The sequence below is a fragment of the Fukomys damarensis genome, unplaced genomic scaffold, assembly GCF_012274545.1.
Source record: "Fukomys damarensis isolate Sample0158 unplaced genomic scaffold, DMR_v1.0_HiC HiC_scaffold_15, whole genome shotgun sequence".
In the NCBI taxonomy this organism is placed as follows: domain Eukaryota; kingdom Metazoa; phylum Chordata; class Mammalia; order Rodentia; family Bathyergidae; genus Fukomys; species Fukomys damarensis.
The window spans coordinates 34,807,415-34,830,719 of record NW_022900927.1 but is presented as its reverse complement, the minus strand read 5'-3'; the positions used below and the strand labels follow the sequence as shown (position 1 = coordinate 34,830,719).

The 23,305-nt window shown below is 35.8% G+C and overlaps 1 long non-coding RNA gene across 5 annotated transcripts in view; it reads left to right on the top strand.

Annotated features, from left to right (window-relative positions):
• The window catches only part of LOC104857536, a 96,558-nt gene that overhangs the window by 60,169 nt on the left and 13,084 nt on the right, over positions 1-23,305 (top strand). For 2 of the 5 annotated variants that reach the window (XR_004517288.1, XR_778878.2), the window contains one exon: positions 14,820-15,252. The exons of the other annotated variants lie outside the window; for them this stretch is intronic. This is a non-coding gene — a long non-coding RNA (uncharacterized LOC104857536). Of the gene's footprint in view, positions 1-14,819; positions 15,253-23,305 lie in introns of those variants that run through there. 5 annotated transcript variants of the gene reach the window in all.

Here is a 23,305-nt window from a genome sequence, read left to right as displayed (position 1 = left end):
AAAATCTCTATAAAAAAAAATTATAAAACTGTATCAGGAATTGATTGAAATAATGAGCACTTGTAATCTGACTTTATTACCTAAACTTCCTCCCATTGGACCTTGCACTTGCCAGGCAGGCACAGTGCCACGGAGCTAAACCAAGCCCATTAACAATGAATGTAACTGTACTGTATCCCTAAATGTACCAATAAACTCAATAAAAAAAAATTATAAAACTGTATCAGGAATTGATTGAAATAATGAGCACTTGTAATCTGACTTTATTACCTAAACTTCCTCCCATTGGACCTTGCACTTGCCAGGCAGGCACAGTGCCACGGAGCTAAATCCCAAGCCCATTTCTGTATTCTGATTCACAGGGTGCAAGCTGTCCTAGAAATGTACTTGTCAGCCAAAGGTGAGCCTATCAGGCTACAGAAATATAAAATATCTCCTACTGTATTTATTTAGCTACTAATAGTTTTAAATTTTTAAAAAATTTATTTATACCTAATTCTTACTGACAGAAGCTTTTTAAACTGTTGCCAAAATCAAATGTATGTAAAACTACAACCATGCTTTGAAGAAACAAACACTGTTTTCATTAGATGAGTTCCTCTCTATCCCTCCCTCCTATCTCCCTACTCTTTCCTTTCTTCCTTTTTTTTTTGTTTTTCCATTATTTTCCTTCTCAGAAGATCTTTCAATTTCACAATCTTTTTGCTCTTATTAAAAATTAGCTGTCCCTTTAATTGTTTACTTTTGTTTCTAGTTGCTTTAGTCTTGTCTTCATTGTTCTGCTGTTTATTCTATATGCCTAGGTGGGGATTTATTTTATTTATACTGTGTGTGATATATTAGACTCTTCTGGCATTTACTTTTTTATCCTTTCTAAGTTCTTACATCTTTTGCTTGTATTACCATAAAATTTTACATTTGCCTACTTTTTCCACTAGAGCCCTTAACATACACTTTAAATCCCCTCTCTTATAATTCTGACCTCTGTGACATATCTGAGTCTGGAGCTGATGATTATCTTTTCAGATTGTGTGTATATTTTCTTGCTTTTTAACATGCCTTGTAATTTTATGATAAAAGCCAGACATGTTGTAACAAGTAATAGGAACGGAAACAAATAGACCTTTAGCAAGAGGATGTATGTTAATCTAGCCATGAGATGTGTTGTGTAATGTTTGTTATAACTATAGGCTTTAAACTTTGCTAGTGTTTTTTTTTTCCATCTCCATTCCTAAGGAGTCATACGTACTGCTTCTCAAGAGTCCCCGTTAAGACTTCTAGAGAGAAGCTTCTCACTTTCACATTGGTCTACATTCCAGTTCAAGCATTTTCTCAGAATTTCTGATTTTACATATTCCTGCTAACTTATATTTCCAGTGACTTCTACTCCAATTAAGCAGATATTAGCTGCTCCATTTCTCTGGGAGTGTGTCTCTCCAGATTTGGGGGAAGGCATTTTTCTTCAAAGAATTATTTCTCTGATGAGTCCAAGAAAAGTCAATGAGTTTTACTTTGTCCAGATGATACTTGTAAGGATGCAGCAGCAATATCCAAGGTCTTCAAATGCAGCTGAAACTAGAAGTTTCACTACTGACTTAAATTTCCACCACAATTTGAGTTCTTTATTTTCAAACAAAAGAAACTGATGCTGCTGTACTTCAGTGAAAAGGTGTTTGTCAGAGGGCTACTAAGAATAGAGGCAGTGTTGGGAGGTATCCTGGACCCCGATCCACCATGGGAAGGAGAGCCACGCTTTCTCCTGCCCCAGCTGCCATCGCTCCAGCACTGGGAGGTAGCCTGGGCCCCAATTCACCACGGGAAGAAGAGCCAGGCCTTCTCCCACCCCAGCCGCCATCGCTCCTGTGCCCCGGGAGGTAGCCGCATGGGTGCCCCTGAACCCCCATAAGTCCCCTTACACCCCCCCACGCTCTCAGACCTCCTGACTGTGCCAGTCTTTGGACCCACTCTGCAGAAGCAGAGGTGGTTATCAAGGGTATTTTTCTGAGTTCCCAACTTTGAACATCTTTAAAGAAAGGTCATGGGAAATCTGTAGTAGAACCATGTGGAGTTAAACCATTCAGAAGGTTTGGGAACTCAATCTGGGCCTTGCAGCCCGAGGTCAGTCTGCATCATGGGGTTAAGCCATCAGCTAACTGAGACCAGGGGACTTGAATCCTCATTCTGTCTGAGCCATTAAATGGTAAATACACTATATTGAAATTTTGTTCACTGCAGACATGTTCTGGACTGCTTCTTGATTTCAATTGAATTCAAATGATTTAAGGGTGATTGACTAGTGACTACCACAGGTGGTCAGTGTCCAAGTTGTGCTTGATCTTAATGTGTTGCTGATTGCATCAGTTGGGATAAAGCATTGCGGATGATTTGCTGAGCTGTTTCTCTGATGTTATGAAGATGAGAATGTCTGTGGGTCATTAGAGACACAGAAGCTAGGGCGCAAGTATATCAGGAAGATTTGGGTGATAACCCAGAGATTAAACCAAGGACAGTCTGACAACAAAAATAAAAGTGAGAAAACACTTTAGCAAGACACAAAGGCAGACTTCTAGTTCACCAATGGCAAACAGTAGGGCAAATGAGGATGAAAAGGCTGATAGTGAACCACCAGGACACCCTGAACTCAAAGCACAGGAAGTAACAAAACAGATCAATCAGGCTCTAGAACAATTTGAAACAAATAATTTCCCAGCTAACCATAGAGATGGTGAGCAAAATGGAAGTCGCAATTCGAGACTCTAGAGCAGAAACTGTCAAAAAAGTAGATGAGCTCAGGACCATGATAGAAGCCATGAAGGCCCAGCATAAGAAAGAAATGGAAAAAATAAATGCCCAACATAGGAAAGAAATGGAATCCATAAAACAGATTCAAACAGATAGCCAGGAGATTAAACACTCCATAGAAAGTGTACGCAATAGAATAAATGAATGCAAAGATAGACTCTCAGATATAGAAGATAAGATTGCAGTCAGTGACCATGAAAAGAGAGATCTCTTAAAAACAGTAAGGGATCATGAGAAATCCATCCAACAACTCCTAGATGATGCAAAGAAGAATAACATAAGACTGAAAGGAATCCATGAAGTAGCAGGAGAAAATACAAATGACTTAAAACAGCTGTTTGCAGAATTAATGATAGAAAACTTCCCAAACAGAGGGGAAGAATTTGACAATCTGATAACTGAGGCATATAGGACCCCAATTAGCTACAATCAAAAAAAATCTACACCTGGGCATATAATAATCAAGATCCCAGAAACCCAACAGAAGAACAAAATACTACAAGCAGTAAGAGAAAAGAAATAAATCACATGCAAAGGAAAGCCCACCAGAATCACACCAGACTTTTCAATGCAAACCCCTGGGGCAAGGAGAGCCTGGAATGAGATATTTCAAGTACTAAAAGAGAACAACCTCCAACCTAGTCTGATGTATCCTGCAAAACTCTCTTTCAAAATGGATGGGGAAATAAGACACTTGCATGACAAAGAACACCTGAGAAACTACATGAATACCAAACCAGCACTACAAGCAATTCTAAATAAGATCCTAGAAAAAGAAAATGAAGGCAGCAACACCATGAGGCCCAAGAGAGCAAATCAAATAGGCAAGGCAAGAAATTAAAAGGAGAAGGTAAAAAAGTAAAAAGAGTCAATAAAAGGCCAATAACATATCAATAATAAGTCAGTACATATCATTTGTAATCATCAATGTCAATGGCCTCAACTCACCAATCAAGAGAAATAGACTGGCAAAATGGAATAAGAAGCAAAAACCAACAATATGTTGTATATAAGAAACACACCTAGGGCAAAAAGAAGTCCATAGACTGAAAGTGAAAGGATAGAAAACAATTCTCCATGTGACAGGAGCCCAGAAAAAAACAGGGGCAGCAATCTTATTTGCAGACAAAGCAAATTTCAAACCAAAACTGATTCTAGTATTATTGATGTAGGACTGTACTGTATCATACCTCTGTGAATGTAAAATGTCTTGTACCTGCTTTATGACACATAGCAGTGACCGTGCTTTATCAGAGCTATAGTTAATGATGTTACTCTAGAATGTTCTCTTTCCAGATGATGATTAAGATGCTAATAAAAAAAAAATGGTGCCAGGTACCAAAAGAGCAACAGAACTTTGCTGTTTCCTGGATATTATTATTTTCTTTGGTTTTTTTGTTTGTTTGTTTTGTTTTGTTTAATGGAATGTGCTGAATGTCTATAATTTTGTTCAGATGACTGCAGAACCTGGAAAAGCTGTTGCTGCTATCGATGCATAACATACTGCTATTAATCTTTTTATATAAATATAAATATATATATATATATATATTGAATTTTGGGAAACTTTAATGGTGCTGTCATCTTTGGAATAAGTTATCCCAATTCACTGTGTTGAGTTGGCATTGTACAGAAATGGACAGCCATATTTGTCTAGAAATGTTAATTTTTTAATTTTTATTTTTCCATTTGTACAGGGGTAACTCATTGTACTAAATATGTAAGGTCATATCTACATGGGTTTGATTACAGAAACTAAAAAGTATTCTCTAAATAATGAAAAAAAGAATAAGATAAGACTACAAGAGCAAGAAGCAATTTAAATATGTTAAGGGACCATTTTCATCTTCAGAATTAAAGACTATTTTAATCTTACATAATTGCCTTTTCTCTTTTACTTTGCTTTTTAGTTTTATTTTAGGATTCCCTATTTTTAATGTTCATGCAGAGATTTCTTTAACTGAAATACCGAATAGTTTCTCTGGTGTGAAAAACTGTAATAGTACACAGGATCCTAATGAGATAATTAATAATGTGAAATAGGAAGTAAAGGGCTAAAGGTGTAGGGAAAGTGTGAAGGGTGGGGGAAAGGTAATAAGGGAGAGGAAAAAAAATATGAGAAACTGAAAAAATGGAAACAAAGTGTTTGTAAATGGGGAGGGGAGGAGGGGGTGAAGAGAGGACAGGGACAAGGGGAGAAAATGAGAATCAAGACCTATTATGCAAAGGTACAGAATCCCAATGATGAATGTAATTGTATTGTATACCTAGATTGTACCAATAAACTCAATAAAAAGAAGAAAAAGAATAGAAGCAACTTTGGACATCTGTAAACAGGAACAATAGGAAGGCTTTATCAGTGAAATTTTAGTTAGGATATCACCACTGAGACGAAAAAATCTCAACTGTTTTCAATACCTTCATTAGTTTAGTGTACCTAATGAATCATGGAAAGAAGTATGGGGGGCAGCAGGAATTTCGAAGTGAATAGTGAGGTAACAAAACTATTCGAAGAGCATGTGCAACAGAATTAGAATACAAAATGTGCTTGCTTTGCTCATAGCTGGCAGCATTCCTCAGTAGATGCTCCAAGTTCCTATCATCTCTAACTTTCTGGGGTCTCCACTGTATCTTTAACTTCATTCCCACAGCTTTGGCACTGTCCTCTCAGGGGGACTGTACCTGGCCTGCCAGGCCTGCCTTTGAAACCTGGGTGGAAGCCTCCCTGACCCCACAACTCTTGCCCTCTGCATGCCTATAACACTAGCATAATTGGGTAACAACAAGGTCTGCTGCCAGTATGAGCAGCAGCGGAGCCCTTTTGCACCATGGCTGCAGCAGTTTCAGAGTACCTAGACGACTGAACAGAGTGAAATGAATCTCAAAGAACCAATTCCCTAAGTGGCCTTTCTTAAGCAGGGAGCACAGAAGCTCTTTTCTCAAATGAAAAATTTATATTTTCCATTTTAAACCTATCATGGGTGAGATCTTGGTAATTCTTTTTGTCCTTGTTTAAAGTACTTGGTTTCTTTTTAGTGGTGCTTAATCTCTTTAGCAACTGCAGTTCCTATAGCCCTAACTTTATAATCAATCCCTTTTGGCCAAAATTTAAGTATTTTCAATATTTCTGTTCTGTTTTTTGTTTGTTTGTTTATTTTGTTTTGTTTTGTTTTTTGAGACAGGGTCTCACTATGTAGTTGAGACTGACCTGGAACTCACTATGTTGTTCTGTTTTTTGTTGTTTTTTTTTCTTCCTTCTCCCTTAAACTTAGTCTCCCACAAAGTCTCAAGATATGGGGTGTGGGAAGCCAGCCATGGCCCACTGGCTTTTTTGAAAGACAACATTTGTTCCTTTTTAAGGACTGCACGTGTTAAACTTGTTTTGACCCTGCACGGGAGAAACACGGACAGCCAAAGATCTATAGGAGTCAGGTGTTGTAACTCCATTTTGTTATGTTAAAGATCTGATGTTATCTATAGGAGCAGGTGTTGAGGTTACTATGGTAATCCTAGCCCATAATAGTTCGGTCTTTTCCTTTAAAAGGCTGATGCCTGCCTGCAATAAACTTCGCCTTGATCAGACTCTTGTCTTGGCGTCCTTCCTTTCTCTCTGCCCCATCTCCACCCCGCTGCTCTTTCAGGTTTGAGGCACTGCTGGACAGTGCTCTGCATCGCCGGCTTGCGACAATGGGGGAAATATAGACCTTTTATTGCTAGAATAAAATATGTATGACCTCTGTCCACTTCCCAACAGAATCTTCATTCCCAACTGAAACCATGTGAGGCTAGTCTTTACTGTCTGCATTTCAATAAGCATTTTGGTCAACTGAGATCAAATCAGAATCACTTATCAGTCTCCACTTAATAGCATTCTAGGGCTTCTCAAGGCCCCTTTCTCCAAACTTTTCCAAATACTTCCTCCAAACCATTTCCAAAGGCTTCTAAACTAGAAGGTCAGTTACAGTCATAGAAATAACTCCAATTTTGGTACCAATTTTCTGTATTAGTCATTTTCTTGACTAAGATGCTAATACTTGACACCTGCAATTTAAAGGGGGTGAGATTTAATTTAGTTCATGGGTTTGGTCCACAGATGTTGCCCTCCTAGGCAGAAACACGCTAGAAGAGAATGATGGAGGAAAGCTGCTCAATCCACAGCCACCAAGAAGTAGAGCAGGGGAATAGGACCAGAGGAGAAGGGGCCAGGACCTGATAAATACCCAAGGTCATGCCTCCATGACTCATTGAGATACACGCAGAAGTACTAAGGCAGCTCCCAAGCCAATCAAGTTGACAAGTATGCTCATGTGGCACAAGCAGTAAACTAATTATGGGGACAAGGACACTCAAAGTAAGAAGGGATGTAGCTCAGTAATAAAGCACTTGCCTAGCATGCATGAGACTGAGTTTCCTAGCAAGAAAAAAATTCTAAAATTCAGCAATCTAAGGAACTAAAAAGTGCTTTTAAATAACACTTTTACATGTAAGAATATGTGGAACTAATTAAAGACAAGACAAACAATAATGAACTAATATATAAGGCTTTTCAAGAGATTAAAAAAGTTCTGGTACCTTCTGATTACTATAAACATGTTGTTCTTTATTGAATATATATTAACTTTTTGGATTATTTTTAAACCATCACTAAGATCTATAATATTGTACTATTAAGATGAATAATTATATACCTCAAAAGTTATTCTTTCTGGGTGTGGGTGCATGCTAACCTCAGCTACTCTGGATAATGAGGTAGGATTGCAAATTTGAGGCCAGTCTGGGAGATCCTGTTTCAAAAAAAGAAAAAAAAAAGGATTGGGGATGTAGCTTAAGAGTTCCCTAGTTTCAATCCCCAGTACCCATCCACTATTTCTTTACATATATTTTTATTTTTAAAATATTTCACACATTTTAATTTTTTATAGTATTTTTCAGAGGCTTTGTGACATAGTATTATTATTATTATTATTATTATTTTTTAGATTTAGTGATCTATTGCACTGCATGGTGATCTCAGGTAGTAAGGTAATGTGCATTTCAAAATAGTTAAAATAGATTTTAATGTTCTTTTGTTTATTAGTACATGTTTACAGAACATAACAAATAGACTATGGCAGTCATATTTTTTTATTCTTGGCACCCCAAATGGCTTAGATCTGTTGTGTGTTTCTTGTAACCAAGGGACTGCATTTGAAATCCCAACAAAATTGGAATTTAAAATTTAAAACTTCCTCTCTGATAAAAAAAGAAGCAATCAAACATAATCACAGTAAATTTTTTTTGCCATTACTCCTGTGGGAGCTTAGATTTAAGTCACACTCTGGGAGCTAGACTTTCCTCTAGGAGACAAAAAAACTTAAACATTACTGAAATAAATTCAGAAAAATAAAAAATAACTTTTTGGCTGCACTGTCTTCCTAGAAACTGCCAAGTAATTCTTTCAGATGCTGTACTGTAAATCTTTAATAGACTAGCATTCTCTTGGATTTATATTTCTTAAGAAAGTGTAGCATCTATAGAACAGTTAAAGTGGTGGTATTAATTGAGATATTTTTCCAGGAAAAATTAAATGCTTAGGAGAAATCTAATGATAAAATTTAAAGGAAAAATTTGCAGACCATTTCTTTATCTGTATTAAGGATACAGCAAGATAAACATACCATTTTAATCTTTAAATTAGAAGAAAAAAGTGTGCATGATTCAAAATCACTGAATAAAGCATAAAGATAACATTCTGTTGCAAGCTAAAATGGTACAGATTTTGTTTCTTCATTTCAGACCTTAGCTATTAAATTACTACATCATTTTCTCTGAGAATTGATACTTGGTTCTATATAGCTCCTTGTCTTTTCCTCTTTCTTGTTCTATTTGTTTGATGTAATATGCAATCAGCATAAAAAGGCACTCATCCCCTCTACTATCTACAAAATCAAATGTCAATATTGATTGCAAGATAAATAAAACATAGATATCATTATATTAACTAAGACATTTAAATATTGTTAACTGTTTTTTAATTGAGAGGCCATTGGGCCCAAATGCCTTGAGTTCCTATGTAAGCAAACCTTATCCCACTTAAACACTAAAACAAAACTTAAGCTTAACCAATGAGAAATTGCCAACTACCCTTGAACTAGAGACTTAACCAATCAGAAATTACCAGTGAACCTCATCTAGGGACTTTCCACTTTAATCAGTCAGATATATTTTTTGTCTTGCTTTCTTAAATAGTTTGTAAAAGCTTCCCCTGAAACCCTACTACTTGAGTGCTGAACTGCTTGAAGTATGATGCTGCCTGATTCCTGAATTGCTATCTGCTTAACCTCTTCAAGCTTTTCATGTGCCATAGTTTATCTTTTAACTGTTCACATTTGTGTGATGAAAAATATATTCCTTATCCCTGCTGTTCTGCTGTTGTCATTGGACATTAACTCTCTGTATAATTGTGGATGAGATCTTTGAGAGCTACACAGTCTCTATGTTTATATGCATTCATCCATTCATTAAATATCTACCTATTTATTATTCAAATGACCAATAAGCATGTGAAAAGATATTTAGCATTAATAACTGTTAAAGAAATGTAAGTCAAAACCATAAGAAGACACTATTTCACACTTACCAGGAAGGCTTAAAAGAAAAAAAAAAGATAGACAATAACAAGGTTGGTAGAGAAATTGGAAGCCTTGTTCTCTATTGATTCCCTATCTGTAGAATTGGAAAATGATGTAACCAATTTGTGAAAAGAGTTTGTCAGTTTTTAAAAATGTTAAATGTAGAGTCACTTGGGGCCTACCAATTAGGATCCTTCAATTCCATCCCTAGTTGTATACCCAAGAGATAGGAAAACATATGTCCACACTAAAATTTATACATGATTGTTCATAGCAGCATTTTCATGATAGTCCAACAGTAGAAACAACTTAAATGGCCACAATCTGATCAATAAACAAAATATGATGTATTCATATCATAGGATATAGAAGTAATGATGTACTGATGCATGCTATGGCATGAGCAAAATTTAAAATATTATGCTAAATAAAATAAACCAGACATTTATATAAAGTGTTCAGAATAGGCAAATCTATGCAGATAAAAGATAAGTTAGTGATTCTTGGGGATTGGGGAGAGGGAGAGAATGCAAAAGTGATTGTTAATGGTTGAATAGTTTCTTTCTGAGGTAAAAATACTATAAAATTATATAGTGGATGATAGTTTTACTACTTGGTAAATATACCAAAATGATTTTCAAACTTTAAAAGGGTGAACAAATTGTATTGAAGTATTTCTGTTATTAAAATGATTGCTGACTGTCCATTCTGTGGCAGAAACTTTTGTAAGTTCTAAAAATACTGTAGTGAAAATGTCAAAGGCTCTGCTCTCAAAAAACTTGAAATAAAGAGAAATATCTGTTGCGTATAAGCTGTGTCCCTGACAGACTTTGTATATTAAACTTTTAAAGCCACTTTTGCCAAGGGAAAATTTGGCAAAGTAATTTTATAGTTTTTCCCTAGACTTCAGTCTTTTCCATTAAGAAAATATAAAGAAGAAACTTCAAAGAAATAAGATTAAATTATTACATAATATAAGAGAATACAGAATTTCAAGATGAGATTGACTAAACAAACTCAGATGCTGCAGAGAAGTAAAAAAACATAAAGATAAAATATATCCTTTGTGTTTGACATTTAGAAGATTTATGATAATCTTATACAACATTTTGATTTGTACCTAAAATGGTCCCCAAAGTGTCATGTGTTTGCAAGGTGACTGGACTACAGGGGCATTATATCTGACTTATTATTAGGAGATGGAATCTGATCAGAAGAGGTAGGTCACTGTGGCTGTGACTTTCAAGGGTGTATCTCCCTTCCTGCTTTCTCTCTTTGCTCTCTGTTTCTTAGCCACCATTATGTGAGCAGCTTTCCTCTGTCAGACTCTTCCACCATGCCTTCCTGCTAAAAACATGAGCTAAAATAAATTTCTCCTCCTTTAAGTTGTAGGTATTAGAGTATTTTATCCCAGCAACAAAGAAAGTGACTAAGACAGAGGTTTTTTTTTGTTTTTTTGTTTGTTTGTTTGTTTTTCAGCTTTAAGTGAGTTTATTGGTACATTTTAGGGATATATACAGTTATATTCATTGTTGGGATCTTGTACCTCTACATGACAAGTCTTGGTTCTCATTTTTTCCCCTTGTCCCTGCCCCCCCTTCGCCCCCTCCTCCCCTCCCCATCTACAGCCACTTTATTTCCATCTTTTCATTATCTCACATTTTTTTCTTTTCCCTTATTACCCTTCCCCTACCCATCCCACATTCCCTACAACTTTAGCTCCTTTCTTCCCATTTCTCAATGTCAGTAATCTTATTAGGATCTTCTGTATTATTTCAGATTAATCACACCAGAGAAACTATTCAGTATTTACACATGTGTGCATTATGTATTTCACTTAGGACTATATCTTAAATATGTATCCATTTTCCTATGAGTGAATCTATTTTCTCATTCTTTATGGCTGAGTAATATTCCATTTTATAGAAAAACCACATCTTCTTTATCCAGTTTCCAACGGATGGGCAAACAGGCTGTTTCCAAGTTTTAGCTATTACAAAATGTGCCGCTATAAACATGGGTGTACATACTTCTCTGTGATATGATTCTTTTAGTTCTTTTGGAAAGACACCCGGCAGAGGGATGGCTGGATCAAATGGAACCTCCAGTCCAAGCTCTTTGAGGTATCTCCATATTGATTACCATAGTGGTTGCACCAATCTGCACTCCCACCAACAATGGAGAAGGGTTCCTTTCTCCCCACAACCCCACCAACATTTGTTATTGTGTGATTTCTTGATAGCAGCCATTCTTTGTGGGGTGAGGTGGAATCTCAGTGTTGTTTTCATCTGTGTCTCTCAAATGATCAGTGATGTGGAACATTTTTTCATATATTTACTTGCTGCTTTTACTTCTTTATCTGAGAAATGTCTGTTCATTTCGGATGCCCATTTTTGAATAGGGTCTTTATATTTGGGGGGGCTGATTGTTTTGACTTCTTTATATACTCTTGATAATAGTCCTTTGTCTGAGGAACAGCTGGTAAAAAATTTTTCCCACATTGTAGGTTGTCTCTTAGTTCTGCTAATGGTTTCTTTTGCAGTGCAGAAGCTTTTCAATAAGATGAGATCCCAGTTGTTGATTTTATCTGCTAGTTCCCATGCTACTGAGGATATGTTCATAAAGTCTTTTCCTATGCCAATGTGTTCCAGAGTTCTGCCTAACTTACCTTCCAGCAAATTTAATGTTTCTGTCTTAATATTTAGATCTTTAATCCATTTGGATTTTAATTTAGTGCATGGTGAAAGGTAAGGGACTAGTTTTAATCTGTGGCAGGTTGAAATCCAGTTTTTCCAACACCGTTTATTAAAGAGGCTATCTATCCTCCACTGAGGATGGTCAGCTCCTTTGTCAAAGATGAGGTAGCTGAGTACATCTGGGTTTGTTTTTGTGTCTTCCAGTCTGTTCCACTGATCCTCAGGTCTGTTTCTTTGCCAGTAGCATGCTGTTTTTATCACAGTGGCTTTGTAGTATAGTTTCAAATTGGGAATTGTTATACCTGCTGCCATGTGTCTGTTGCCTAGGATGGCTTTTGCTATTCTAGGTCTCTTATGGTTCCAAATGAATTTTTATATTCTTTTTTCTAGTTCTGTGAAATATAGTGTCGGAATTTCAATTGGCATTGCATTGAATCTGTATAGCAGTTTTGGTAGTATGGCCATTTTCACTATGTTGATTCTTCCTACCCAGGAGCAGGGGATATCTTTCCATTTTCTTATATCCTCTTCAATCTCTTTTTTTCAGAGTGCTATAGTTTTCAGTGTAGAGATCTTTTGTTTCTTTTGTTAGATTGATTCCTAGATACTTCATTTTTTGGATGCTATTGTAAAAGGAATTTTTTCCCTTATTTCTCTCTCAGTGAGACTGTTATTTGTGTATAAGAAGGCTATTGATTTTTGGGTGTTCAGCTTGTATTCAGATACTCTACTGAATCTGTCAATTAAGTCTAGAAGTCTTTTAATGGAGTTTTTTTGGTCTTCAATGTAGAGTATCATATTTTCACAAATAATGGCAGTTTAACTTCTTCCTTTCCTATCTTTTTTGCTTTAATTTCTTTCTCTTGTCTAATTGCTGTGGCTAATGTTTCCAGAACTATATTGAAGAGGAGTGGTGATAATGGGCATCCTTGTCTTATTCCTGATTTTAACATGAAAGTTTTCAGTTTTTGTCCATTTAATATGATGTTGGCTGTTGATTTTTCATCAATAGCCTTTATTAAGTTGAGGTATAGACCATCTATTCCAATTTTTTGCAGGGTGTTTATCATGCATGGGTGTTGAATATTATCAAATGCTTTTTCTGCATCTATTGAGAGGATCATATGCTTTTTGTCCTTGACTTTATTAATATAATGTATTACATTTATTGACTTTCGTATGTTGAACCACCCTTGCATCTCTGGAATAAATCCAACTTGGTCAGGATGGTTGATCTTCTTGATAATCCTCTCTATTCTGTTTGCTAGTATCTTATTATGATTTTTGCATCTATATTCATTAAGGAGATTGGTCTGTAGTTCTCCTTTTTGGTTGCATCTTTCCCTGGTTTGGGAATCAAAGTGATACTTGTATCCAGGAATGAATTTGGAAGTATTGCTTCCCTTTCAATTTCATTGAAAAGTTTGAAGAGTAATGGAGTAGTTATGACAGAGTTTTGATGGCAGAAGTTGGTGATTAATGTGATTCTACCTGAGAGTACAGTTAAGAGGCCAAAAAGATTTGGAAATGCTGGTTGGAGAAGCAGGCTTAGACTGGTGCAAGCCAAACTTACTGTATGATACTTGTCAGAGTTTAAAGACAAGAATGCTTATTAAAATGCAGACTATAAACACTAGACTCAAGAAATTTAAATTGCAGGAAAGGACTTCATTGGTAGCACAGACTATGTGTTTTAAACTCTGGTAGAATATTCCTCTACATTTTCTCATGTTCTGAGACTTTGCAGGAGACTGAGATTGAAGTTGGTGGGCTAATCTGGCTGAGGAAATTTCAAGCCAGCACAATGTTGAGGCTATAGCATAGATGCAGTTAGGGACTCTTGGCCACGTTTATACTGAAAATCAGAAGCAAAAAGCCCATTTGAAAAGTTTTCATTTTCACCAAAAATAAAAAGCCTACAAAGTTGGTGCTAAGGAAGAGAACTTGGTTGCTAAATAGATTAGCATTAAAAGGAAGTCGAGTGATTTACATCAAGACAATAGGAAAAAATTGCTTGAAGGCATATGCAGAATCAGCAAGACCTCTCCATTTGTGGGCTCAAGATTGCAAAGTTATGTCTTTCATTGGAGAAGAGAGTTCCAGGGCACTCTGCTCCAGAAGGACCACTTAGGGCACAGATTCTCTAGGATTCAGTTCCCAGTGCTCAGTCACAGATATTCAGAGGCAGACATAACTCAAAGGGGTCTGCTTACTGTTTGAACTGGTAGTAGATCTTGGCATCATCAATGTCATGCTGGTTATACAGGCATGCAGAATGCAAGAGTGTGGGGTCAGATTTCAAAAGACCTGGGAGGCCAGATAGTGTGCCCTGAGAGCGCAGATGTGAAGCTATAAGAATGAAGTCAAAAGTGCAGTGGAATTCTCAGAAAGTTGGAGAGGCTATGCACATGAGATGTCTAAAACCACACTTGTGAACAAAGCCACCTCAAGAGAGATGCTATAAGGGTTACAGCCACTGACAATGTCATAGTGGTAGGACCACCCACACTCTATGGAGCTCATATCTCACCACAGCTTGCCTTGGGTACTGTACATAAATAAAGAATTTAACATTTGTCCTGATGGGTTTTACTCTTGCTTTGATTTCATACTTTTCATTTCTCCTTTTCCTCTCTTTTGGTACAGGAATGTTTTTCCTGTGCTATTGTATGTTGGTAGTGTCTAACTTTTTTCTTTTTTCTTTTTACAGGAGCTCATAGCTAAGTGTTTGCCTTGCATCTCAGAGGATACTTTGGGCTTGTACTTTTCAGCAATCCTAGAACTGTTAAAACTTCAGTGACTCTTAAAGATCAACTAAATAGATTTTGCACAAAGAGATGTGCATAAATCCTTTGGGCCCCAGGGGAAGAATGTTATGATTTATATTTAAGAGGACCCTAAAAGCCTCATGTGTTTGGAAGATGATTGGATTATGGAGTATTATGCTGACTGCTGTAAGAAGTTGGAGTCTGATTAGAAGAGGCGAGTCACCATTGGTGTGACCTACAAGGGTCTATCTCCCTTCCTGGCTCTGCTTCTGCTCTCTGCTTCCTAGCCACCACGAGCTGAGTAGCTTTCCTCTTCTGGACCCTTCCATCATGACCTTTTTGCCTTGGTTCCTGCCAACTGTAGAATAAAAACACAAAGCGAAAATAAACTTCTCTTCTTTAAGTTGTTAAGTATTGGGTATTTTGTCCCAGAAACTAGAAAAGTCATTGAGACATAAAGTTTCAATGGGCAGAAGCAATTTTGCAATGACTGTAAATAGCATAATAAAACATACTAGTTGTTAAAAATACTGGTTAAATTGAATTGATAATAAGTGTACTGTGAACAAGAAAAAACAACAAAAAAAATTACGCAAAAAGTCTATATGAGAAGGGAAATGTTATTAGGATATATGTGAATTTAAAATTTTAATTTTAATATGATAAATTAATATTTGTCTGAGAACATACTACTAATAGGGAAGAAATGTTTCACATGGTGAGAGAGAGAGAGAGAGAGAGAGAAAGATAGTAGCAGGTCTGGAAAAGTTTGGAAGGTTTAGTATCAAGGACAGAGGAATTACCCATGCACATCTTATGCACATCTCATTCTCTGTGATTAAACTAGACTTTTACAGATGGCAAACTCAGGTTTATCTTCAGGCAAATACCTAATGGTGTCAAGTTTCTTTATTAATCAGGCAGCAAAATTATCTATAAAATAAAGATGTATTGTAGGGAAGCAACAAAGGAGGCTTGGAGATGTCAATGAAAACTTAGAAACGTGTAAAGCTGGGAAATAGAAACTTACCAAAAACAAGGGAATCAAGAAGTCTTGGCTTGCAACACAAACCTGCCACAGACTACTTATGTCAGCTAATTATGTGAGATATGACATAACTGAGCTTAATTGCTCTTTAATTGTCTCCTCACGGGGATGAAATAGAGAAGAAAAGGGAATTGTTACAGAACAAATGTAAAAAATATCTTTTAAAAGATAGATACAGTGAAATGAACCAACAACTTCAAGACATTGCTCTTGGGCTGCTGAAGAGATTAATTGATACTAAGGAAAAAGGTGACAAATTTGTGTCCCATGCTGCCCTCATCTGCAGGATGGTATCTAACATAACAAGAATAAGCAGGAAATATTTGAATAGGAGAATGAGAAAGACCTTGTGATTTGAGTAAACTACTGTTCTGGTATCTAGGGGAAACACCCTTCAAGGATCATTACAGCAGGCTTTTCAGGCTCATTCATGTAAATTTAGCTTAATGAAAGGAATTTCATGCTATGACTAGAAAATGTGACTAGAAATCATTGCAATAACATTAATAAAAGTGATAATAGAATAGCTGGATCATGGATAGTTTGAAAATGCCCTTACAGAGTATTCACCCAGTACTATGGTGAGGAATTGTATGGAATTAAGAAATTGGGGCAATCACCTTTTGAATAAGCAACATAAGATTAAGTGAAGAAGGGCCTCAGTTTTGTGGAGAAGGGGGAAGGGAAGGCTAAAATGCCAGGTCAAGAAAACAGATTTCTCAGCAGGTAATTTCACCAATGACTGAGCTTAACACAACATCTTATCTGATACTCTGACTTTGAATACCAGTAGTGTTTGTATTTCTGGTTTAGACAATGGAAAAATTGCAAACATCAATGATCAGATTTTTTTAGAACCATCTGAAGAGTCTGAGAATCCTTCAGAAATAGGAAACTGGAAGTAGTACAGTAAATTAAAACAAAATTATTATAATAGCAATTGGGGTTGAGATATGCACTAGTTCAATTATTCACAATTGAATTGTGGACTAGAGTGACCACCATTTATTGAATACCTATGCCATGCCAGGTAGTGTGGTAGGTATTTCACAAGTAGAAGCTTATTTGATTCACATAATAACAAGGTGTTTCTTGGTTTTGCAAATGCAGAAAATGAGGTGAATTAGATGCACTCCAAACATTTTTAGATGCACTCCAAATATTTAACATAATGGGGAGTTCCAAACAGATATGTTTGTACAGGAAATGCTTTGTAAGCCCAGGGATAAGGAAATGGTGTCATTTACTTTGGTGTTTATAGCAAAGATTAAGACTTGAGCTACAGCTGGGATATTAGTGGAGAAGTAATTATAAAAATCTTGTTCTCAACTTGCTGCCTTTTCAGTCACTAGCTGATGTCGCCATGCTAAACAAATTAAAATAATCTCAAATCTCAAGGAGCTTACATTTTAGTGATTTAAATCCATTATTAACAAATAGACAAATGCTAAAGCTATTACAGGTAATCATATGGCTATGAAGAAAATGTGGTGGTGAAACAAGGGAAGTTAATTTTATTTTGAGTGATCTTGAACAGTTTCCCTCAAGGCAAAATTTGAACAATCTCAAAATGTGAAGAATTCAGCCATCTGAATATCTAATAGAAAAGCATTTCAGATAAAGTAAACATTTGGGAAATTATCTAACTCCTTTAGCATTTAAGTACTCTGTGGTCCAGTTTGTTTCTAAGATCCCTTTACACATATGTTGGGTAGCTTCTTATGGCCTCTTCAGCCTCATTGCAGCTCCTATGGAAAGATATTTTCCTAGCTGGGGCAGGATTTTTACAAAGACAGCTAGCTACAATAGTCTTCCCACTTGTGTACAGGCATATTTTTACAACTGTGACTTTGCTATTTCTCTCAATTCTTTCCCCACACCCATAAATCTGGACCATCCTTGTGACTTAGCTTTACCCTTGAAAGAATTCAGTGGAAGTAACATCGTGAGACTTCTGAGCCTAGGCATCAGGAAGCCTTTGAAGTTTTTGCTTTTTCCCTCTTGGAATGCTGCTTTCATCACATGAACAAGCCCAGCCAGTCTCCTCGACAATCTTAGACCACATCCTTAGAGACAGAGGCCCATCATCAACCAACAGACTTCTGAGTAAAGCCTCCCTGGACTATGAATCCCAGTGACCACCCGATAGTATTATCCTCATGAGATCAGCAGATGAATCACTTATGTGAAAACAGTTCAAACTTCTGATAGGTGCAAATAAAATGGTGGCTGTTGTAAGCCATTGTTTGTTACGTAGCATTAACTCATTAAGAAACTATGCTTTGAAAATCTTTGTTTTAAATTCTATGTATCCTTACTCTGTCCTTTTAGCTTTATTAAGTTTATTGGTACATTTTAGGTATACAATACAGTTACATTCATCATTGGGATCTTGTACCTTTACATGACTTATCTTTGTTCTTATTTTTCCCCATTCCCCAGCCCTCCCTTTGGCCTCTCCACCTTTCCCTGTTTATGAAGACGATGTTTCCATGTTTTCCTTTCCACGTATTTTTTCTTTTCCCTTTTTCCCTTTCCCCTATCCATCTCACTTCCTCTACTCTTTTAGACCTTTTCTTCCTATTACACAATATCAAATATACATTTTGATCCTTATTTACATTTCACTCCAGAGAAACTATTTGGTATTTATGTATGTGTGACTTATTGAATTCTCTAAGAGTATGGCCTCAATGTGCATCCACTTAGCTATAAATACTTTTAGTTTCTCATTCTTTATGGCTTAGTACTACATTTTATTAAAAAACACATCATTTTTATCCAGTCTCCAGTTGATGGGCAATTGGGCTGTTTACAAATTTTAGCTATTACAAACTGTGCTGCTATAAACATGGATGACAATATGATTCTTTTAATTCTTTTGGGAAGATACCCAGCAGAGGAATAGCTGGGTCAAATGGGACTTCTAATCCTAATTGTTTGAGGCATCTCCATATTGATTTCCTCAGTGGTTAAAGTTGCTAACTGATAACTGCTTCAAGAGGTCACTCAAAAGATGCCAGAATATACTATACTATGCTTTCACTCGCTTTAAAAATTATTTCAAGTATATATACCTCAGCAGAATTGAAAGGTTGGTTCTACTCATTATTGTGAACTAATAGACACAATATACTGCTAAATCAGAATGCAAAGATCCAGAGTTCTTTCTTGTGTTCCCAAGCACTTGCTTTTCTATGTCATGGTGGTTAATTGATAATTGTCAACTTGTTTGGGGATGCCAAGCTAAACTGAGTCAGCATTGTTGTGGGCATGGAATACCCACGTTAGGGAAGATTGTTGCCAAATGGTACAAAGGAGAATGGGAGGGAAGGATTTCAGCTGATCTTCCTCATAGGAGCTCTGGTCTTCGCCTTCTCCTTGGGGGTTGTTTCCTGGCTTTTGATGCAGACTTCTTAGCTTCTAGTACTGACCCTTGAACCCAGCACAGAACCCTGGGTGTTCCATTATGAATCCTTTGGCCTCCTGATTCAGATTCATATGGGATACTTCCATATGGCTCCATATGGATTCTGCTGGGTATTTCAGATCTCTAGCATTGGACATATCTTTTGCACTCTTTCTTCTATGTTTGATTCTGTGGGCAGCCATTATAGGCCAATCTGATAAATTTCTGTGGTCCATATTAAATCTGATCAGAGCATATGAAGTCTTTTGAGGAGCCTTGCCCCAGCCCTGCAAGCTTTTGTAAGACTGCCTAATACATGTAGCACATGATTTGAATTCCTGACTTAAGTACCTTCTGAATATATGCTATTCATCAAGTATGGATAGCTGGTTTCCAGAGTACTAGACCCTTGATTACTGTTTATCTATTGATTCCTAGTGTTTCAGATACAAGCCAGTAGTAGTCAAAAGGGAATTTTGATTTGAAGCATTATGAAAGTATATTTGAGAAAAACAGAACCCACATGAATAAAGAAATCACACATATTTTTACTGTACTATGTAGCATTCATCTTAATTACTATTTCCCCCCTAAGACTAGGAAAGGTATGAAAACATTGGTTTATGATTTTCCACCTATATATGTATAATTTTTTTATGAATTTCTAATGCTCTAGCTGCATTTATTCCTTTTTTGCTACTGAACAGATTCAGGCTAAATTTTTCTTTAGGTTTAGAGGATGTCTACTAGAGTTCATTTTATATACCTTCTCTCTTTATTGGAACTACTGTGGTATTTTTGTAAGGATTTATATAATTTAATGAGTAGAAGTCAGTTTCTGATATGAGTCACTGAAAAGTCTCATATCTTACAATACCACCATCCTATAGTTATGTTGTGTATCATTTGATTCTTTTCTACTATCCCATAATTAGAAACTGTGATGAAAACTATCCATTGGCTAGTCTGTTGGGGGATCTGTGAGGTTAATCTGAGCAATAGCACTTATATATTGATCTCTCAAATAACTTCCCTATTTCCTATGCCATACCACAACTTATTTGTAATGCTAATTTTTCTGAATAATATGACATCTTTCTTTGACTACTCTTTTTCTGTTTCTAAGCTTGTGTTTCTTTTTACTCTGGGCATCCAACTTCCTGCTTTCTGTTTGAAGAACAGCTCTCAGTTTATAGCAATAAATGGCATTTCCTGAGTTCATTTGTTGAAACTATTCTATCATTACCTGCGTTATATGTCTAGATTTGCACACTTCCCCATATTCTTTTGGTGATTAATATACATGCATTCTTCAAGAATAATGTTTCCAAATGTCTTTTAGTTATGGCAGTGTAGCGCATGAACCTACAAGCATTTTTTAGATGTGAGACAGACAAGTACCACTAAGTGCAGATTTATAAATAGTAGATATTTACAGATGTGTACATTTATAAAATTTCATTCCAAGATTTTTTGGTTTTGTTTGTTTTTAGTACCAGAGGTCAAACTCAAGACCTTGCACTTGTGAGGTAAGCACAGTACTGCTGAGCTAAATCCCCGACCCCCAAGATTGTTTTGTTTGTTTGCTTTTTAAATTATAAAAGTGTCTTTATTATTTTGGTAATAGTGTTCCATTATAGATAGACACAGATACATATTTTTAAACTTTTGATATATAAAACAGTAAAAGCTACAAATTAGAGTTGTAGCCTCAGAACCTATTTTGATTGCAACCGTGTACATGTAGCTGCTGAGAAAGAAAAAAAAAAGAAATGGTTAAATTCAAAGCTATTCTTGAATTAACATCACTCAAGATTGTTTTATGATTCCACAGTACTAGTCTCTATATGTGAATTCCACCTCTAATTATATATTCAAAGGAAATGAAGGCAGTATCTTAAAGAGACATCTAAATAAAAAAGAGAGAGACATCTACACTCATGTTTATGACACTACTCTTCACAGTAGCCAAGATATAGAATCATCCTAGATGAGTGGACGAATAATATATGATATATATGCATATATGTGAGTTTTTTCAGATATAAGAAAGAATGAATCCTGTAATTTGCCATGAAATGCATAGTACTGAAGAACATTTTGTTAAGTGAAATAAGCCAGACAAAGAAAGCAAATTCTTTCTCATATGCAGAAAAAATAAAATGTTGATATTAAAGTAGGAAGGAGTAGAATAGTAATTACTAGAGGCTGCAAAGGGAGTGAAATAGAGGAAGTTTGGATAATGGATACCAAAATACTTAGACAGAGGAATAGGTTCTAATGTTCTACAGCATAGTGGGGTGACTATAGTTCATAATTCATATTTTATGAAGAACCAGAAACCTGAAGACTCCACACACAAGGGAATGATAAGGAGACATAAATGTCAATTACCCTGATTAGATCAGTACATATTTATACAAATATTTGAACATCGTACCATTCCCTATGGTATGTTATACGTTAATTTTTTAAAAGTTTAAAAAGTAGAATATACACGTGCTAGATCATTGGTGGTGATGGCTTTCCTGGAGTTTATGTGTCGTAAAAAGAAAATAACTACTAACATCACCAATAAAAAAGTGAGAGGGAATGAGCAGAATGAGCCGTAAATGTATATGAGGTTTTAGATCTAAATTTTAAGAAATTTGAGAAGGTAGGAAAATAGTGATTACTGTTTTAGAGGTCTTCCTTTAGTAAAGAAAATATACTGCAAAACAGTATTCCAAATTCACGGGTATGATGTGGTCAGAATAATAATTTTAATTATAGTATTCGAATGACCCAAATCCTACAGGTTGTCATTGTGAAAAACTAATATTACACAGAAACACATAGAGTGTTAAATATCTCTTACTTTAAAGCAGACTCTGAGAAAACAACTTGAGTATAGATATTCTAATTAACTGGTGATCCTAGGAAGCAAGTGAGTATAGAAAAAGTGAATAATGTGTGGCTTCTAATATGATAAATGATGTATTTTTTTCTTTTTATTGAGTTTATTGGCACATTCTAGGTATATAGTACAGTTACACTCTTTATTGGGATCTTGTACCTTTACATGACAGGTCTTGGTTCTCATTTTTTCCCTTTGTCCCTGCCTTCAATAAATGATGTATTTATAATGCTCAATTACTGCCCAGATTTATTCTTTATAAATAAAGAAAAATATATTAACAATTTTTAATGTTTATGGTTTAAAAAATTCGATCCATAAATAACTACTCTAGGAAATGAAATAAAGAAATAAAATTTTAAAGGTGGATACCAACAAGTTTTTATTGCATACTGTACTACTGTGATTGAAAAAAGAACAAGGAAAAGGCCAGCTTCATTTCACATGTTGGAAAAGGGGCCAAATTTTAGCTTTCTTAACAGACACTATGAATCCAGGAAATGGAAGAGAGGCTATGATGGCATGCACCATGTGAACATGGGACTGAAACATGACTTGTCGTCTACTAGTAAAGACAGCTCCATGAAAGTCAGATTCCTACTCATCAAATGAACAACTCCTCATCTCAGTGGATCCAGGGTAGAGTACTTCCTTTCAAGATTCACAGTGACCCTGTTTCTGCCTTGAGTAGCATTACATTTTCTTTTCTGAGCTAAAAATAGGAAGAAAAGGAGCAGATGCATGATGTTTGCATTTTGCAAAAATGTTATTTTATCTGTTGATAATATTATTGCTCTGATTTAGAGGCTTAGATGATTTAAAACAGAATGTAAAATCTTGATTATAAAAAATTTTTAAATATATTGCACTGTATTTTTATACTTTAAATCAGATTATAATTTCAACACTAAAGATACACATTTCTGTTCTGTTTGCCCTCTCCTCACTAGGCTTAGATGTCCTCACAGATGAGAATCTTTTTCTAATAAATAAACCATGTTAAAAACTATAATCAATTTGCTGTTTCTTCCAATACGATGTGCATGTACCTTAGTGAAATTTTAAAAAGTTATTT